Raw genomic sequence first — 21,149 nt, 5'->3', positions numbered from 1 at the left:
AAATAGGATTCTTGTGTGTGTTCCCTGTAAGGAATATATTTAAGCACCTAATACATAATCAGAAGCAATAAAATAGGGCAGCCCCTTGTACAAGTTCATGAATTTTAGAGTGTACAAGGAAAAACTTGAATTGTTTTTCCAAATAAGTGTTATGAGATTTCAGTCAAGTATTCACACATTCCAAAAAGGTCTGCTTTCTTCTCAGTAGAGACTAGGGCTAGATGGTTCTAGGTCCTCCTCCTTCTTTAAACTATTTTAAGATTAAGGAAAAAGACTGCCACTAAGAGGCTGAATAAATGAAAGTACATCTGAAGTATATTATCATTTCCGAAGCAGAAGAAAACAGTGTCTGACAGACTTGGTCCAATACGGCTTTATGAGGAGACATCTAATAGAACTGGAAACTGACATGAAATCCATTGCTGATTTCAAGCAAAAGGTTAGGCTGAACATCCCCACTCACCACCAGCCCCTCTACATTCACCTCACCTTTCCCACCCCAAGGAAAATTAGCCTCGTGTGTTGGGGTTTGGGATATAGGCATTTCCAGTGATTTACATGTTAACAGTAGCACTCTTCAAGGTCCAGTGTGTGGAGGAGGGAGCAAATATAAGTCTTGTTCTCATTCCAGACCTCTGGTCTCCCCAGCACATGGCATGCTAAAATCCAGGTTGAAATGATTTAGGTTTTCTGCCTATTCACTCCAAGCAAGGTTCACATCACACATAAATAAGGTTTCCCTACTGTCAACATGGCATTTATGTTCTTGTGCCAGGATTTATTTTGATATTCCCAAAGTTCTCAATTCTGTGCATTTTCCAACTATTGTCTGCCTTCCTGACATAATGCTAATTTGACCCAGAAGTCCATTCCTGGCAGCATCGGATAGGAAGATTTTTAGATGTATTTGTACAACTGTCACACTAGGACAGCAAGGAGGTTAAGGAAGTTCCCTGCCAGCATTGCCCCTCCCCCTCCTCCACCATTTCAACCAATGGTCTACATGTTTCTAAGCTTCTACTACCCCCTCTAAGCAAAGACAAGATCACAAACCAATAGCCTTTGTTTCTATTTTTAAACCTTTATTTTCTATAACAAAAGTATACCTATGTCCTTTTAAAAATATCACGTTAAACCAAAATGTTTATAATTAAAGTGATCATATAATTTATTATCCAAACTGGGACACTTATTTCTGGCACAAATATTAAACCAAATGGCATATGGAACATGAGGCGTAAACCAGAACTGTCATGGATAAACCAATATATATTGTTGTTCTACTTCTAATGGAAAACAGCAGTTCCTGACCTACTTCCAAAACTTTATGTCATTCTCTACTATCACTATTAACTCTTTTGTAGCTATTTCTCCTGGAAAATGTCTCCATTTTTCCAAATAATATAATATTATGGCTACTTTTTGATTAATCAATTTTACACTGTAACTATTGATTTCCCATTATGATAGAACAGGACTGAGTGCTCATACCATTGATCCCCCTTCCGCTTCCTCCTAATATAACTGTTTTACTATTTTTATTTAAATGAATAATGTTTACAGAATTAACTAGGTAAATACTATTCACTGCAGAATCAAGTAATATAAAAGCATTTTATTAAATGATTACATATCCTTTCTTATACTCTTTATAAAAATAATTTAAGTTTGTCCTGAATTTAATAGTTGCATTGTTTCCTGATTTACATAATTTTCAACCCACGTATCTTTATTTTTTTCCAATTACTCTACCATATCTGCTATCTATGTGCTCTCCCCACCCTGACCTCATGCACTATTATATCTTATGTTCTATCAAGCCCCCTTTATTTCCAGGCTTCTCCTTCCTGGACCCTCCAGTCCTCTTGCTCCAATTTGAACCAATGGCTGCTGCCCATGTGTCATCCTGAATATTCTTTTTATTCCTCTTTTGAGGTCTATTCACCATTTCTTGAAAAACAGGTCTTCCTTTTCTTGATTTATTTTTCATTGTGATGAAACAAATTCATTGGACACTTTGAAAATAATGCATGAGTGCATGAATCCTCACATATGTGAAAATGTCTTTTTTATTTTAGCTGATGTTCTACTGATAATATGACCAGATATGGAATTAATTGTAAGTAGGAAATCACTTTCAGTCCAAATTGTGAAGTATTCTATCTATTGCCTTATAGTATTGGGAAGGCAATAAATTATATGCCACTCTGAAGCTTATGCCTTTATGGGTGAGGTGATTTTACTTTTCCTCTCTGGAAACTTTTAGAATCTTCTTCTGTATCCCTGTTCCATCATTAAGTGCTTTGGAGTGAATCTTTTTCAGTCCTGCTACTGGAACTCACTGAACCCATATCCATCTGTTTTTAGAAGTATTTTTCTATTCATTTGTGATGATTTTCTACTTTTAAAACATGTTATTTTTAGAACTCCTATCATCCAAATTTTGGATATCAGAGATATACTCTGGTCTTCCATGATTTTTCTAAACAATCAATCTCTTTCTCTCCTTTTTTCACTCTCTGGGAGGGTTCTTTGACTATCTTCCAACCATTTACTTCTTTTTTTAATATTTATTTTTAATTTTTTAAACATTTATTTATTTTTGAGAGACAGAGCATGAGCAGGAGAGGGGCAGAGAGAGAGGGAGACACAGAATCCAAAGCAAGCTCCAGGTTCTGAGCTGTAGGCACAGAGCCCGACACAGGGCTCGAACCCACAAATAATGAGATCATGACCTGAGCCAAAGTCGGACACTTAACTGAGCCACTCAGGCATCCCTACTTAATTCTTTATGTTATAAATTATATATCAAACTTGCAAAACTTCTCTTTTTCTAATTTTTCCTTCTTCATTGTTTTCTGAGTATAATAATCCTTGTCTATTTCTGAATTGCAGAGCAGAATGCTCCTTCTCTTTCCTGAATTACCTTTGTTTCTTCGAGTTCATCTGTGTATTTTCATCTCTGTTTCTTAAAGGAAACTTTCTTCAAGTGGACAGTGGTTCATGATTGTCCGTTCATGTTTAATAATAAGACACTAAGACACCAAGGATATTACTGGAAATTCTCTGATTACAAACGAGGATCAGTAACTAGAACTTTAAGGCGTTATGGGGTAGAACTTCCCCTGAGAAATTCCCTTCCCTTCAGGCTATTCTAAGAGCCTCCAGTGTCAGTGTGTGCTTTCTCCAGTTATCTTTTGCCACACAACAAGCCATCCCAAAATGTAGTGGCTTATAACAAAAACATCTATTTTGCTTATGAATCTGGAATTGGAGCAGTTCTCATCAGGGACATCGTGTCTCTGCTCTACTTGGCATCGTCTAGAGCAGCTCAAGGGCTGGGAGCTGCAACACTCAAGGCTTGTCAGACACCTGTCTATCTCTGTGCAATCTCTGCACATAATCTCTCTAGTTTGGCAGTTTCAGGAAAGCGGAAATCCTACACGTTGGCTCAAGGTTCTCAAAGTGTATGAACTGAGAAAGAGAGAGAGAGAGAGGGAGAGAGAAAGAGAGACCTCAGGTAAAAGCTATAAAGCTGTATCCCTCTTATTTTCTGGCCCCAGAAGTTGTAGAGCATCACTTTGGCGATTTTGGTTGCAGCAACACACTCCTTCCCAGATTCGAGGGAAAGTGTAGAGATGGCACATCTCAGCATCTCCATGGGAGAACTGTCAGGATAGATGTATATCCCACCTCACAGGTGTCTATGTGTGTAGATATACACGCATAGATAGTTATGGTACATTTGGAAAATAAAAACTGCCTCAATCTGCTGTTTATTTCTGAAGACTTTTAGTGATTTCTGATCCCCTTTTGTGGAGTAGGGGGGTTAGACTCTTCCTGCAGGTGTTCCACAAGCAAGGAAGAGCAGGAAGAAGCTAGTGTCTGAATCTTCAGCCTCTGAAGTTCAACTCTCCACAGAAGAACACTTCAGCCTTCCGTTAGGATGCTAGATGCCTGCCGTTCTGCCTCCATCTTAGATTCTGAATAGTGACTTTCAAACAATCTTTGTATTTCAGTACTGCTCTTTTCCAGAATCTTAACCTGCAAAGACTCTTCCAGGAACATCAAGGCTTTTCTCATTAACAGTCTCCTTTGCACACCATGGCTTTCTGTCTGTTTGGTCCCATATAATTTTAACTTCTTTACTACCACTCAACTGGTTTCAGGAAAAAGAGGCGATAAACATCTTCATGATAAATCAGTCATCTTTAACCATATCCCAAGGCCCTAACGAGAAGGTGTGTAATGAAGACAGAAAGGCCTTTGGCCTTGTTTTGAATACCACAGGTTCAAATTTTAAAAAGAAGATGGTAGCAATGGGGGAAAAGTTAGCTTTCTTGATATGATTTGCCCTACCGTTCCCTGCACTGTTCCTGCAAGAAGCACGGGATCACGATCACCAGACTGCCTCTTAGAAGCAGAATGACCGGTCCCCCAGTCTCTGCTCTATTCTACTGTTTTTAGCCAATGGTTTAAGATTTCAGCACCTGTAAAAGGCAGCCAATCCCACCTACCTCATTGAGCCATTTTACGACACACCTAACGTATTTAGAATGATTCCTGGCAAACAGTGAGCATGCGAGCTTTCAGCTGTCATTATGGAGCAACATCCCCGACTCTTTCACACTTCTTTAAGTTCTTCCTTCAAAATGCACTGTTGGAAAATTTCTATTTACGTTTTCATCAAAACTCTTGTCCTTTATTCTCTTCAGTCTAATAACCAAAAAGCTCACGAATCCCTAACCATTTTCAGTCTACTGCAGCATTTGCAATATATTTGGAATCATTTCTTTATGTAGCTGGAGCACCATTTATGCTCTACACCATTTAGAGCATAAGAGAGAATAAGCTCAATAGGAATTTCATAACTAATCTTATTTGCTCATTAAAATAAATTCTTATTTTCTGACGTCCTGAAACAACATCTATCATAAAGTGTAATTTAATGCAAAAGAGAGAAAGAGAAAGAGAAAGACAAAGAGGAAGAAAAGAAAAAAAGAAAAGAAAAAAGGGAGTAAGAGAGAAAGAGAGGAGGAAGGAAGGAAGGAAGGAAGGAAGGAAGGAAGGAAGGAAGGAAGGAAGGAATTTAGTAATCAGTTCCCCAGCTTCCAGTCATTTCCATTCTCTGTGTATATGTGAATACTTAAGAACACTTTTTTGAATTTTTCTGCCTATACATATTGAATATTAATCCAGAACAATGTCTTGGATTTTTCTTTGCAGTTAGTTAGTATCTGTTACACATTAAAGAGAAAACTGTTGTGGAAAGTTTTAGGATACATCAGTTACAAAGCCTAGATCTCTGGGAACTACAAAATCAAAAAGAAAGAGGCAACCACGGCCAACACAGGAAACCCGATTTACAGGCTCACTCTACCGGTGGAAATGTTTGCAGCTGCAGAAAGGTCTATGTACATTGCTTACATATTTGTGGTTTGACCCTAATTCATCCAATGATCCAGCAGTCTGATTTTTTTATACTCATATTTGCAGAGAATACTTTTTTTTAACCTGTTAAATGGATTTTTCTTTTATCACTCAAGAAAGGCGAGAACCAACTCCTTCTATAAATATTTCCGTTATTTGGAATAGATTACATTAAATGCACATTAAAATTGAGGATATGCATTTAGTGTGCCACTTGGTACAATGCACTTAATTACACACAGCCTTACTGCTGCGACTATATTTTGATAGGTGAGACAGGAAAAACACAAAAAGAACTAGAAAAGCGATATTCTTCCACAGCATAAAACAGTTCTCCATCGTGTTTAGTATTCCATCCAGAGTGTTTATAAAGTATGTGAAGCGCACAGAATTAATTACAAAATTTTTACATTTCTTATGTTATTTGTATATATGACAATGCTCTAAACCAAGAAATTTCACACTGAAATCAAAATATATGTAGAACAAATGCTTTACCATCCTATCTTTGTTTTTCAGCCACTTATATTTGCTTGCCCACTTGTTTTTCGGATGATTCATGGATGTGGATTGCCAAATAGGCCAAAAGCACAGGAGAAGGCTCCAAAGTAATTAAACCCAGGGTGAAGACTGAAATAAAGGGATTTTTTTTCATCTTTTATTTCTTCCAGAAAGAAAAGTCAAATGTTCATGTTCTCTAAGAGGAGAATACATACTTTCAAGTCTTTTCAAGTTGTGGATTTTAAGTTGTCATAAATAACTTTGAAATTAAAGGGAGCATGCTCTCGAGTACGTCTCTATATTGTCTGCATGAGGTGAGACAAAACCAGAGGTATTCGTGATGAATTCCAACTCTTAAAGGTATAGAAACTTGCCTTCTAACCATCCACAAATGAGAATCAATCAGACAGCCAAAGTGACTTCTCAGTTCACCATCATCTTTCAAAGACAAAATGGGACCACCCATAGCCAACCTTGTCTAAACTCTAGGAAAAAAGAAATGGCCCTCCCTTCTTGTCACATTAGACAGTGATGGGCCCACAGTGAGAGGGGATACAGAGGACAGCTTTGTATGACCATTAAGCTATAAAAGTATGTCCAAGGATATTCAGTACAGGCTAGAATATAAATTTTTATCATTAGCATGAAGATTCATATTGCACACAAACAAATCTCTAAGTGTTCATCAGGACAATCTATTCTGAACGGAGTTCTAAGTTCTGATGAGCATCCTAGAGTGGCCTGAATGAATCATGGTTGAAAAACACATGTCTTTTTTTCCAAAACAAGCTACTGAAAAACACCTAATTCACAAATATGAGGTAGGAAGGTTTAGAGGGAACAAACAGAAAAGAGCTGGATCTGATGCAGCTCCTTAAAAATTATGGTTTTCATTGTATAGGGGGTTTTCATTGTATAGAGTCCCCTCAAGTGCTTCACATAAAACTGAGATATTTAGTTATTAATATTTGTAACCCACTTTTATTGCCAAGTGTAGTTCCTAAATTTGAAGGCCTATCTAACAAATTTCCAGATAATGTGCCCAATAGTGATCCAAGGATCCACACTGTGCATTACCGTAGAGGAATGTACTGGATGACGGTGTCTTTTGTTAATAATTTCCCTGACCCATAAACATCTTTATAGAAGGGATACTGGAGCAGTAGATGGCAGATGTGCCACCAGAGATTGGAAGGCAAGAGAGTATTAGTAAGAAAGAAGAGATGGTAGGTAGAAACCAAGTAAAAAGAGAAGAGAGAAGATTTTAGGCACATAGAACAAAGTGGTAAAGTAGAAAGAACACCTATTTTCTAGTCACATGGACTTAGGTTCATGTTCAAATCTCATCTCTGGTGCTATGCATGATGCTATCTGGTGCAAGACATATATTCTAAACCCTTTTCTTACCTTCAAATGAGGATAATGATGTTCTTTCTGATGGGATTGTTATGTGTGTTCAATGTGGGAAATATACTAAAGCAACTAGCACACAGTAAGAAACAATAAAATAATACAAGTTTCTTACACACAAGCGCACAAATTTTAGAGTACAGAGGAAAAGAGTGCATCAGTTTCCCAAATTTCCTTTATTGTTGTCCCTGGTAAGTAGCATGATCTTCTTGGCCAAGGGCAGTGAAGTCAGCATGGCCTGACTGGATTTCCAGTGACATAGTTCTCAAGAACAGTAGGTTGCACTTCTTTTTCTCAATTTAATATCCATCCCCCATGTACATGATCATGGAATCGTTTCATCTAGAAGAGGCAACAGCTTTTCATTTCACATGAGTGATGATGAACTACTCTTTAAAACATTTTCAGTATTTTTTTAAATTTTTTTTAATGTTTTATTTACTTTTGAGAGAGAGAGGGAGACAGAGCATGAACGGGGAAGGAGCAGAGAGAGAGGGAGACACAGAATCCGAAACAGGCTCCAGGCTCTGAGCTGTCAGCACAGAGCCCGACGCGGGGCTCGAACTCACGGACCGCGAGATCATGACCTGAGCTGCAGTCGGAGGCTCAACCAACTGAGCCACTCAGGCTCCTTCAGTATTTTTTTTAAGACACCAGAGGATAAATTAAAAAGTTACATTTTTATTTTGAGAGACTAGAATCAAAGGAAGGCGTGAGTTGCTTTTGATGCAAGTACCATTTTTTCGTCTAGGCAAAACGTCATCTGTGTGCTTTGGTTTTGTACACGTTTTTCTCTCCTAGGCCTAAAACTATTGAGATGAATTATTATTTCCTATTTTGATATTTCTAGCTATAATAATTTTATCCTCATGAAATACTACTTGATGCTGCAATGCATTAAGATACTACATTTAGAATGAAGCCAATAATACCTGACGCATACATGTATGCTATGTTGCCGAAATTATCGTAAGAGCCAGCAGTCATTGACTGAACATCTCCTAGGTGCCAGACGGCACATGTGGGCTTCATATTCATGCTCTAATTTCCTTGTAAGAGAACTGGGGACATCTTTCCATAGTCATCAAGGCTCAAAGAGGCCAAACTGAAAATCTCCTCTTCACCAAAGCTGACTTGCATTAATTCTTTCCCATGACAGATCCCATTCACAGGCCATAAATCACACTGGTTAAACCTATGGTGTTGTTATCGGCTACTGAGTCCATACCCAGAAAGTAATTATTGATAAACATGGGCTGCCAGGATCCCAATGGCCCCTGTCACTCACTTCCATTCACGACTGCCTCATCAGCCATGAGACATGGAGGCAGCTCCATAAAGAAGTGATGACAGCAGTGTCCCTCCAGGAATGTGTGAAAGTGAAAGGGCATGACCTCTCACCTTTTCAATCTCCACTGGCTTCTTGCCTTCATCCGACAAATATGTTCCTCTTTCTGGTTTCCTTTACTCTACTTCCTTCTCTCTTTTCGTCCTCTCCTGGACTTCTTTCACTATTTATGTCTAAACATTTATCAAGGTACTCTTACAATTTATTGGCCTCCAATTATGAACAAAGCATTTGCCATATATCTAACCCTCACAAAAACTTGTAATGATAATGAAAGAACCACCTGTGTTTTAGGAAACTTCATTACTAGGGTTTAAATTCCACATCTGTATGAGGGCAAGGCCTGAGTATCACTTTCTGTACCCTCAGAGAACCTCCTAGAGATGTCCAAGCCAGCTGAATCCCTTTCTCACCAGACCAGAATAAAGACCAATCTTCTACTGCAAATTGACATTTTTAATTTTCACTATGAAGTTGAGTTATCAAGTGCAATTATCTCTTGTGCTTTTCATGTGGCTAGAAGTGTCTTCATATAAGGTTATAAAGTGTCAGGATGATCTTTTAGAATGTTCCCTTGAGGGGACAAGGCCATGGCCATTTAATTCTGAATCTTTAGTCTCCTTGCTAGAAGGTCTGTAAGAAGAAAACTTTCAGGGGCGCTTGGGTGGCTCAGTCGGTTGAGTGTCTGACTTGGACTCAGGTCATGATCTCACGGTCTGTGAGTTCGAGCCCCACATCAGGCTCTGTGCTGACAGCTCAGAGCCTGGAGCCTGCTTCAGATTCTGTGTCTCCCTCTCTCTCTGCTCCTTCCCCGCTCATGCTCTGTCTCTCTCTCTTTAAAATAAACATTAGGGGCGCCTGGGTGGCGCAGTCGGTTAAGCGTCCGACTTCAGCCAGGTCACGATCTCGCGGTCCGTGAGTTCGAGCCCCGCATCAGGCTCTGGGCTGATGGCTCAGAGCCTGGAGCCTGTTTCCGATTCTGTGTCTCCCTCTCTCTCTGCCCCTCCCCCGTTCATGCTCTGTCTCTCTCTGTCCCAAAAATAAATAAACGTTGAAAAAAAAAAATTTTTTAAAAAAATAAATAAATAAATAAACATTAAAAGGGGCGCCTGGGTGGCTCAGTTGGTTACGCGTCTGACTTCGGCTCAGGTCACGATCTCATGGTCCGTGAATTCAAGCCCCGCGTCGGGCTCTGGGCTGATGGCTCAGAGCCTGGAGCCTGCTTCCGATTCTGTGTCTCCCTCTCTCTCTGCCCCTCCCCCATTCATGCTCTGTCTCTCTCTGTCTCAAAAAAAATAAATAAACGTTAAAATAAACATTAAAAAAATTTTTAAAAAGAAAACTTGCCACAGAGGATAGCTCCATGAGTAAGTCTGAAAGACAAGGAGAAAGAGGGGTGGAAGAGGAGCAGAGGAAGATGAGGAGAAGTGGGCAGTTAGGAGGGCCACCATTTCCATCCAAGCCTATAAAATAAGCATTTTTAATTAGTGGCTGATTAGATCCACTGGTTAGCTCCAACCTGTGTTATATGCCACCTAACCCTCACAACCCAGGTCCCTGGCCTCTGAATAGCTTAGGTACTCTCTACTTCAGAACACTTGCACATACTCTGTTCTCTGCCTGGACTACTTTTTCCAAGTACCCAAATGATTCTCTCTCCTCTCTCAGGACACCACTCAAATGTCACTTTCTCAGTAACATCTTCCTTGATTTTGAGTTTTTAAGTTGCTACACCTAGTCCCCCACTATTTTCTCTCTTCTCCTTTACTGCTTTATTTTTCTCCATTGCACTGACCACTATCTTACATGCTATGTAGTTCACTTTTTAATTTTACTTTTTGTCACCTCCTTCCACTAGAATATAATCTCCATGAGGAAAGAGATTTTTGTTCACCACTACATCGCCAATGCCCAAACAATACCCGGCTTTTGATTTAGATCACTAAATGATCTAAAATGTATGTTGAGGGGCGCCTGGGTGGCGCAGTCGGTTAAGTGTCCGACTTCAGCCAGGTCACGATCTCGCGGTCCGTGAGTTCGAGCCCCGCGTCGGGCTCTGGGCTGATGGCTCAGAGCCTGGAGCCTGTTTCCGATTCTGTGTCTCCCTCTCTCTGTGCCCCTCGCCCGTTCATGCTCTGCCTCTCTCTGTCCCAAAAATAAATAAACATTGAAAAAAAAATTAAAAAAAAAAAAATAAAAATAAAAAAAATAAAAAATAAAATGTATGTTGAATGAATGGATGCACTGGAAGATAAGTCTCCCTCTACCTACCTCCTCTCATTGAACAATTAAACATTCAGTAATGTGATACAGGCATACTGTGTTTTCTTGTCCTTCGCTTTATTGTGCTTTCATAGATATCGCATTTTTTACAAATTGAAGGTATGTGGCAACCCTGCATGAGGCAAGTCTATCAGCACCATTTTTCCAACAGCATTTGCTCACCTCATGTCTCTGTGTCAGGTTTTGGTAATTCTCATATTTCAAACTTTTTCATTATTATTATATTTGTTATGGTGATCTGAAACCAGTGATCTTTGTTACTATTGTAATTGTTTGGGGGAACCACAAACCATTCCCATAGCAGAGAGAAAAATTAATCAACAAACATTGTGTTTGTTCTGACTACCCCACCAACCAAATGTTCCCCCATCTCTCTCTCTCTCCTCAGGCCTCCCTGTTCCCTGAAACACAACAATATTTTTTTAAGTTTATTTTGAGAGGAAGAAAAAGACAGCACGAGTTGGGGAATGGCAGAGAGAGAGAGAGAGAGAGAGAGAGAGAGAGAGAGAGAGAGAATCCCAAGCAGGCTCCATGCTGTCAGCACAGAGCCTGATGTGGGGCTCAAACCCGTGAACTGTGAGATCATGACCTGAGCTGAAATCAAGAGTCAGTGTCTTAACCAACTGAGCCACCCAGGTGCCTCGTGAGACACAACAATCTTAAAATCAGACCAATTAATAACCCTGCAAAGGCCTCTAGGTATTCAAATGAAAGGAAGAATCACTCATTTCCTCAAAGGGATGTCCCTATAAATCAAAAGCTGTAAATGATTAAGCTTAGTGATGACGGAGGCATGTCAAAAGCCAAGACTGTCCAAAAGCTAGGCTTCTTGCACTAAATAGCCAAGATGTGAATGCAAAGGAAAAATTCCTGAAGAAAATTAAAAGTGCTACTGCAGTGAACACATGAATCCCAAGAAAATGAACAGCTTTATTGCTGATATGGAGAAAGTTTTAGTTGCTTTAGATAGAAGATCAAACCGGCCACAACATTCCCTTAAGCCAAAGCCTAATTCAGAGCAAGGCCCTAACTCTCTTCAATACTATGAAGGCGGAGAGAGGTGAGGAAGCTGCAGAAGAAAAATTGAAAGCAGAGGTCAGTTCATAAAGTTTAAAGAAAGAAGCTGTCTCCATAATACAAAAGCACAAGATGAAGCAGCAAGTGCTGATGTAGAAGCTGCAGCAAAGTTATCCAGAAGATCCAGCTAAGACAATTCATGAAGGTGGCTACACTAAACAACTAATTTTCAATATAGATGAAATAGCCTTCTACTGGCAGAAGATGCCATCTAGGACTTTCATAGCTAGAGAGCCAAAGTCAGTGTCTGTCTTCAAAGCTTCAAAGAACAAATGACTCTCTTTTTAGGGACAAATACAGCTGGTGACTTTAAATTGAAGCCAAAAATCCTAGTGCTCTTAAGAATTATGTTAAATCCACTCTGCCTGTGCTCTATAAATGAAACAACAAAGCCTAGATGACAGCACATCTGTTTACAACATGGTGTACTGAATATTTTAAGCTCCCTATTGAGAACTACTGCTTGGAAAAGAAGATTCCTTTCAAAATATGATTGCTCACTGACAATGTACCTGGTCACTCAAGAGCTCTGATGGAGATAGACAGTGAGATTAATGTTATTTCCATGCCTGCTAACACAGCATCCATTCTGCAGCCCGTGGATCAAAGAGTAATTTCAACCTTCAAGTCTTATTATTTAAGAGATCCATTTTGCAAGGCTGTAGCTGTCATAGATAGTGATACTTTTGATGGATCTGGGAAAAGTCAATTGAAAACCTTGTGAAAAGGATTAACCATTCCTGATGTCATTAACAACAATGGTAATTCGTGGAAAGAGGTTAAAATATCAACATCAACATGAACATGAGTTTGGGAGAAGTCGATTCCAACCCTTGTGGATGACTTTGAGAGGTTCAAGACTTCAGAGGAGACAGTAACTGCAGATGTGGTGGAAATACCAAGAAAACTAGAATCAGAAGTAGAACCTGAAGATGTGACTGAATTGCTGTAAGCTCATGACACAACTTGAACACATGAGGAGTTGCTTCTGATGAATCAGCAAAGAAAGTGGTTCCTTGAGATGGAATCTACTCCTGATGAAGATTCTGTGAAGACTGAAATGACAACAAAGGAATCAGAATATTCCATAAACATAGTTGATAAAGCAGAGGCAGGGTTTCAGGGGACTGACTCCCATTTTGAAAGAAGTTCTACTGTGACTAAAATGCTATCAAACAGCATCACAAGCTACAGAGAAATCATTCATGAAAGGAAGGGTCAATCAGTGCAGCAAACTTCATCGTTGTCTTATTTTAAGAAATCACCACAGCCACCCTGACTTTCAGCAACCACTGCCCTGATCAGTCAGCAGTCATCAAGGTGCAGGCAAGACCCTCTACCAGCAAAAAGATTATGACTCACTGAAAGCTCAGATGACAGTTTGTGTTTTTCAACAATAAAATAAGTTTATTTTTGAGAGAGAGAGAGACAAATAGAGTGTGAGTGGGGGAGGAGCAGAGAGAGAAGGAGACAGAATCTGAAGCAGGCTCCAGGTTCGGAGCTGTCAGCACAGAGCCCAACACAGGGCTCGAACTCATGAAATGTGAGATAAGACCTGAGCTGAAGTCAGATCCTTAACCAACTGAGCCACTCAGGTGCCCCAACAATAAAATATCTTTAATTTAAGGTATATACACTGTTGTTTTAGACATAATTCGATTGTACACTTAGTAGGCTAAAGTTTAGTGCAAACATAACTTTTCTATGCACTAGGAAAGCAAAAATTTCAATCGGCTTCCTCTGTTGTGATATCTGCTTTATTGCAGTGGTCTGGAACCAAACCTGCAAAATCTCCAAGATAGGCCTGTATATTTTGGGAACAGTCGTGTTTTCCCTATAATGGCAGAGCCATTATAGTGGGGCATCTTTTCCTTGGTCCTGGGCCTGTGGGTCAGTAGGAAGATTTTTGTTCCAGAGTTACACATTATGCCTGATCTAGAAGCTGGTTCTTACCAGGACACGGCTGCTCTAGGTGCTGAGAGTAACGTTCAGGACAAGTATAATGCTCACAACACTCAAACTATGAATGGTAGAGATGAAAGTAGTTGTTTGAGTAACCTGTGCTTAAAGTCAACTATCGAGGATAAAGAACTGAACTGGCTATTCTCAATCAGCCTTACCATTTTCAAATTATAAAATGTTAGTCCCACAGGCCATAAATTATAAGGTTGGCTCCTTCAGAAGGGCTCATGATATCATCAGAGTGCCATGTTAATTGGTAAATACCTTAATTATTTTAAAAGCCAATTTATATTACTGTATATTTGGTGCTGTTCAGTGAACATACTTATTTTGCCTAAAACCTAAGCGCTCTAATAATATTGGTTTTGCTTTCCTTTTACTCTTTTTTTTTTTTCTTTTTAGGGGCAGTTGGGGGTACTTAGTATACTTGGCTTAAACCTCAATGAAAATGAAAGAAAAATTTATAAAAGTTATTCATCATTGGCCTTTCCCAAAAATTTATACTGGAGTCTATGGCAGGGGTTAAACACAGAGTATGCTTACAGCTCAGATTTCACAAGGGGAACACATGGCAGGTCTCCAAGGAATGTCAAGTCCAAGACGCCAAAAGGGAACTTGAGAAAAATTAAACATGTGCAAATTTTAGTTGTATTTTATTACAAAGCAAACAGGAAGTCTGACATTAAATGTAACAGCCTCATAGGCTCATTAGAAATTCTAGGCTTTCATTTAATGAAACCATGGTAAAGTTACAGAAATCTCAGTAGATGGCTAAAAACCTAAAAGAAAAAGATAATTCTAATAAAAGCTTCTTTTTATGGTTTAATAAATTTAGCTAAAACAATCATCTGAAACCTGGGGGCAAATCTAGCAATGAGAGAAAACACAGTCTCTGGAAACTTTTCTGGACTCATCCCTGCAAGTCAGAAGCAGTTCCTTGCCTCTTGTCTTGTGAATTAAGGCAGTTTCACAATGATGTACAAAAAGCCAACTCCCAAACTGTGAGGTGCTAATTTTAAATTTTACCACACATCTGAAAGCAAAGGAACTCCCACATATTGCAACTTGGATGAAACCAAATAATGTATTTGTTGATAAGGCTCTTATTCCTGTTTAGAACCTTGTGAATTTAAAATGGGATCATTAAAAAGGTTACTAGTCAACAACAGTGTTTCCCAATAATATGGTCCTAAAACTACTCAGCCAGAATCACCACGGGAAGGAGGATATGGAAGGGTTCTGGTTAAAAATGAAAATCCCCCAGGCCTTAGCCTAGACCTACTGAATATAGGATATCTGAGGGTAGGGCCCTAGAATCACCACGTTCCCCATAATCCTGAGATTTGCTAGAATGGAAGACCAACAAAAGAGTGGGTCCCAACTTTAAGTGAATAAGGAAACATGTGAGGAGCCTTAAAAAGTAAAGCCTAATCTCATACACAGAAATTCTCTTGAATTACTTGGGATGCAGCCTGAACATTTGGATTTTTAAGAATCATCCTTGGATGTGAAGTTAAGAATTATTGCAGTAGAGTGTCTTCCCACTAATAGCCTCTTCCTCCTAATCATGCAGAAATAAAACATGAATCATAAAATAGCTATGATCAAATAGGAAAGTTTCTGTGACTTATTTCTAAAACACTGCTAAGAAGCTGAAATTCTTCTCTGATTTTATGGGGCAACCCAAGGATTTGGGACATAAAGTAGCTCAAATAAACTGTGTGAGGTGTGATTTAATTATTGTAGACAAAAAGAGAGAGCTGAACAATAAAGTTATAGACTTTATAATCCCTGATGATAAACCAGAGAAATAAGGATTTCATGGTTCTTATTCCTACAAAGTTGACAAAGGAGTTGGGTCAGGCTTTGTAATTTGCGGCCACAGTCAAGCATTATTAAATATTTTTAAACCTTAACTATTTTCTTTTTAAGTCAAGAGTACCAGTAGTTAATAATAACATCCAATAGTATTGACTTCTTACTATGTTTCAGGCACTGTGTCAAGCATTTTAAATGCATTATCTCATCTATTGCTATGTAGTAAGTACAATTATTAGCCCATTTTATAGAATATAAAACTGAGACTTGGTAAGGTTAAATGTCCAAGGTTACACAAGTTTTAAGAACTTCAAGGTATATGTTTTTAATCCATTTGCTAATACCATAGATTTCAATAAAGATCCAATATTCACCCTCTAGTCACATACAGAGAAAAAAGAAAAAGAGGACTATATTTATTTCTGTGCAAAAAAGTATTCTTTGAACATACCGGGTTACCCAAGCTCTGATGAATGAGTCCCCATTCCCTGAAGTTCTAATGCTTCTGTAAGTACAGGAAATCTAAACTTTTTTTTTTTTTTTTCAGTGAATCCCACCCACCCTGGGAGCCTGCAATAGACCGGTTTGTCATGGAAGGTACCGTCTTCTATTTTAAACCACCACCAGCTCTAAGACAAATCCAATAATTTGAAGGAGTGAAGACCTTGTTTGGAAACTAGACAGAAAATCTCAAAGGTCCACAGGGACAATAGGGCACAAGATAACATGTGTTAGGGATCATCTGCCCACTCAATGGGAGTCCCAGGTCTTGAGTGCTCACATGTCTATATGTTCAATGATCTTCTTACCTCAGTTGCTCCCATTGCTGAACTGGACCCTTGTCTTATTAAATACTTAGAGGATAGATTTCTTTTTAATGCTATCTTTCACAAGTGGATTTTCTTATAGAGTGCATTTTCACATCTTTTTTTTTTTTTTTAATGTTTAAATGTCATGGGAGGACTAGGCTTGCAATAAAAAAAAAAAGTGCTGGTGCCCACTGGACCAATGACCCTCTTCAATCATCTTGGGGAAAGGAGAAACATAGCCCTTCCATCAAATAAAAGTACTATGAGCAAGAAGATGAGTGGGAGAAATAAAAGCATTTGCTGATTTCTAGAGTCAGTGCCTGACATCTTTTCATCAGCTAAGATATTCTAAGATATTTTTAGCCTGAGAAGAAAAGCAAGGAATCCTGATTTCTTGTCCCTTTTCCACTTGTAACTCACCATGGCCTAAGCAAGTTGCCACTTTCCTGGGCCTCTCCCTTCCTCTCAAAAATTGGAGCTAATGATAGTATTCTAGCCACTTAATCCTAGTAATGGTGCTGGGATTAATGAGAAAATTTTAGAAGGAAAAAGAAAAAAAGTCTTTGATCACAGATGTGCGGTAAGTACAATATTTTATTATAAACAATAATAATGGGCCTTATGCTACTGATGCCTGGGGAGCAAACCATTCCCCTCTTGGCCTGCATTAATACTTGGACCCAAGGGTGCTCATTAGCGCAAAAATATATGTACCGAGAGGCACCCTAGGGGCCTAAAGGAGTTAATCCATCCTTAAAAGGTGACTAATTTACTCTGCACCCCCCAACCTTTCCCATACAACCTTTCCTATCTATTATTATTAGTGTAAAATAACTGCACCCTTCTTACAGGTCTACTGGGCCCCATGTGCTCCATCCAATTTCCTTAACAGAATATAAGGGATCTGAATGTGCTGTTGGAATAGTACCTTCTATTTGAATATTTGCTCTTGCTTGACTGATTGGTGGAAGCAGCCACAAATTAATAATGATTACAGTGTGATAGTATATAATCGGTACAATTTCCTATTTCATTCTCAAGATAATTTTTTCCCAGTACAGAATAAGTCTGTTCTCTTCAGGTGCCATACTTTTAAAATTCTCCCTCTTCTTCCTCAGCTTCTCTCCAATACCTTTTGCCTTTTTGGTCAACATAGCACACTTTCTGCTCCCTTCACTGAAACAAACCTTCCCACAGATTAGCACAGAAGCCATCAAGATGCTGGCTAAGTCACCAAGATTCTTTGAAACAAATCAAGAAGAAAATAGGCACTTACACTATATCATAATGATTGTCATAAAAATCATTATAATTTTAACACAGCAGGGTCAATTAATTTGGAACAATCATCCCCTTGATAGCCATCCTGCTCTCTCTCTTTCATCATAAATACCAATATCACTGTTAAATAGAAGGTAGGGGTACCTAGGTGACTCAGGTAGTTAGGCATCTGGCTCTTAATTTCAGCTCAGGTCATGATCTCATAGTTTGTGAGATCAAACCTCGCACTGGGCTCTGTGCTGACAGCATGGAGCCTGCTTGGGATTCTCTCTCTCTCTCTCTCTCTCTCTCTCTCTTTCTCTCTCTCTGCCCCTCCCCTGCTCACACTCTTTCTCTCTCAAAATAAATAAATAAGCTTTAAATAGATATATATATAGAGATAGACAGAAGGTAGAAAATCCCAAGGAACTCTTGCCGTTAATAAATCATCTGACCTTTACCACACAAATGTCTCAGAGATCATCCGTATTTATTTTAATGTGTTGTGACTGTTATGTGAGCTTAAGGACATGAGCAGTATATACATCATGTTGAAAAACCTAATAATGAACGTAAATGTGCTGCTTACTGTGCATCTTATGGCAAATTTATGAAGCCGAGACAGCTGGAATCAACTTAGCAATCACCTAAACCAAAATTTCACCTTAGGATAGTGTAACCAAAGCCCAGTAAGGTAAAGCGATTTTCTCAAAGATGAGTCCTGTCTACCCATTCATGGTTCTCTGCACTAATAAAGGTGAGGTGTAAAAAGGAAAATACTTAATTTAAAGACAACTCCTGTCAATTAAGATTTCTAGAGATTTGATAGAAAAATCACCTTAGGGTAACATCAACATTATCCAAATCAAATTGAAATACTACTCCAAACTACAGTATCAGCCCTAAGTCTAACATAGAATTGAATTTTATTTTTCTTTAACATAAACTAATCTCATAGAGAAATAATTAACCATTTCTGTAAATAAGAAAAGAAAAAAGGCCGTAGAGAATGAATTTAAAACGTGTATATGGGCATGTTTATGTTAGCTTGACTTACTCTACAGCAAGCCTGCATTCCTGACACCAGTAGATAAACTCTCATAGATCAATTTGATAACAAGGAATTCCCAAACTCTACCTAAAGTATTAATCTTGAGTTCCTGAAAGGCAGAGCTTGTCACAGAGGCTTGCAGGGGATCTTAATGACCTGGTAAGAAAGGAGCTGTTACAGGATGATAACGAGACAGAGAAATGCCTCCAGGTCACTGAGAGCAGGAAGTACAGTGGAGACTCGTCCAGCCTCACACATAACAATGTTAAGCTGAGATTCATTCATCACTTGATCACTATTTTCTCTTCATCCACCACTCCCTACCTTAAGTAAATGCAAAGGGAAAGAAATGTGAACAATTCTTTTGAAAAAACACACTTCAGGAAAGTTTCCAAAAATAATTGTACCTCTGCAAAAAGCAAGGCGTTAGTTAGATGTTCTTTCAACTGAAGCATAAGCCTTCAAACAATACTTATGAGAGTTGAGAAAGAATTATTTTAATATACATGACTGACCAATTAAACTTAGAAGCTGCATTTATTTTTTCTCTATTTCTTCTAATTATCTTTAACCTCCAAAAGACTGTCTTATTGTGTATATGGCCTCTCAGTGATTTTTTTTTTTTTGAGGGAATGATCTTTCAGTGACTCTGAAATGAGCACTGAGGTATTGCTGTCAACTGTGACTGACTACAACTGTAACGAAGAATTTCAAGCAAGGAGTGAGCATATAAGCCTACTGACTTATATTTAAGAGAATTTAAAATTAACATTTTTAAAGGTTTTTTTCTTCAATTATATCTACAAAATTTCTGCGGTGCTTCTCTACCATTTGATATTAAGTCCACTGTACTTTTCTATGAAATCAGATGTATTACCACCAGTTTTATCCCTTAGTGTATTATAGGTAAATAAGTAAAGAATGTCCTCAGTATAAAAAAAAATAATAATGCTATACGAATTCAAGATGAAGCACCAAATTAGCTTACATACTTTAGAACAATAGCTTAAGATTTGTCCGTAGTCCAGATTCTAAGACATTGTTTAAATTTCACCCTCTGAAATAATATGATATTGGGCAATAGTTGATTAGTTGATGCATGCTTGACAAATAACATGGATTATTTATAAAACATTTCTATTTGAAGCTCCAAGAGATTTCACTGATGCTTTTTCCTAGACATTCTCTCTAGGACTAATTCTTGTGGTCAAATCAGTACTTTTTGAAAAGAGGTTGTATTATATGACCAAATTCAAAATCAAATGCATTTCTATACACTAACAATGAACTGAAAGAGAATTAAGGAAAACAATCCCATTTACAATAGCATCAAAAGCAATAAAACACTCAGGAACAAATTTAACCGAAGAAGTGAAATATCTATACACTGAAAACCATAAGACACTGATGAAAGAAAGTGAAGAAGACACAAATAAAAGGAAAGACATATCAGAGGATATTGTTATTGTTAAAATGCCCTGATATTGTTAAAATGCCCATACTACCCAAAGCCATAGATTCACTGCAATCCCTATCAAAATTCCAATGGCATTTTTTGACAAAACAGGAAAGAATATCCAATGGAAGAAAGAGAGTCACCTTAACAAACGGTGCTGGGAAAACTGGACAGAAACATGCAGAACAATGAAACTGGACCCCTCTCTTACACCATACACACAAAAAAATTCAAAATGGATGAAAGACTTAAATGTGAGACAGGGAAGCATCAAAATCCTAGAGAAGAACACAGGCAGCAACCTCTTTGACTTTGGCCTTGGTAATTTCTTATTAGACACGTCACAAGAGGCAAAGGAAACAAAAGCTAAGATGAATTATTGGGACTTGATCCAAATAAAAAGCTTCTGCACAGTGAAGACAACAATCAACAAAACTAAAAGGCAGCCTATGGAATGGGAGAAGATATTTGCAAATGACATACCTGACAAAGGGTTAGTGTCCAAAACCTATAAAGAACTTACCAAACTCAAATAACAACAACAAAAATACATACATACATACATACATACATAAAAAACAAATAATCCAGTTAAGAAATGGTCAGAAAACATAGACAGACATTTTTCCAAAGAAAACATCCAGATGGCTAGTAGATACGTGAAAAGATGCTCAATATCACTCATCATCAGGGAAATACAAATCAAAGCCATGATGATACACTACCTCACACCTGCCAGAACAG

Source organism: Puma concolor, chromosome B1 (genome assembly GCF_028749965.1).
Source record: "Puma concolor isolate L17-30 chromosome B1, mPumCon1.1.hap2, whole genome shotgun sequence".
NCBI lineage: Eukaryota > Metazoa > Chordata > Mammalia > Carnivora > Felidae > Puma > Puma concolor.
This window is presented reverse-complemented; position numbering follows the sequence as displayed.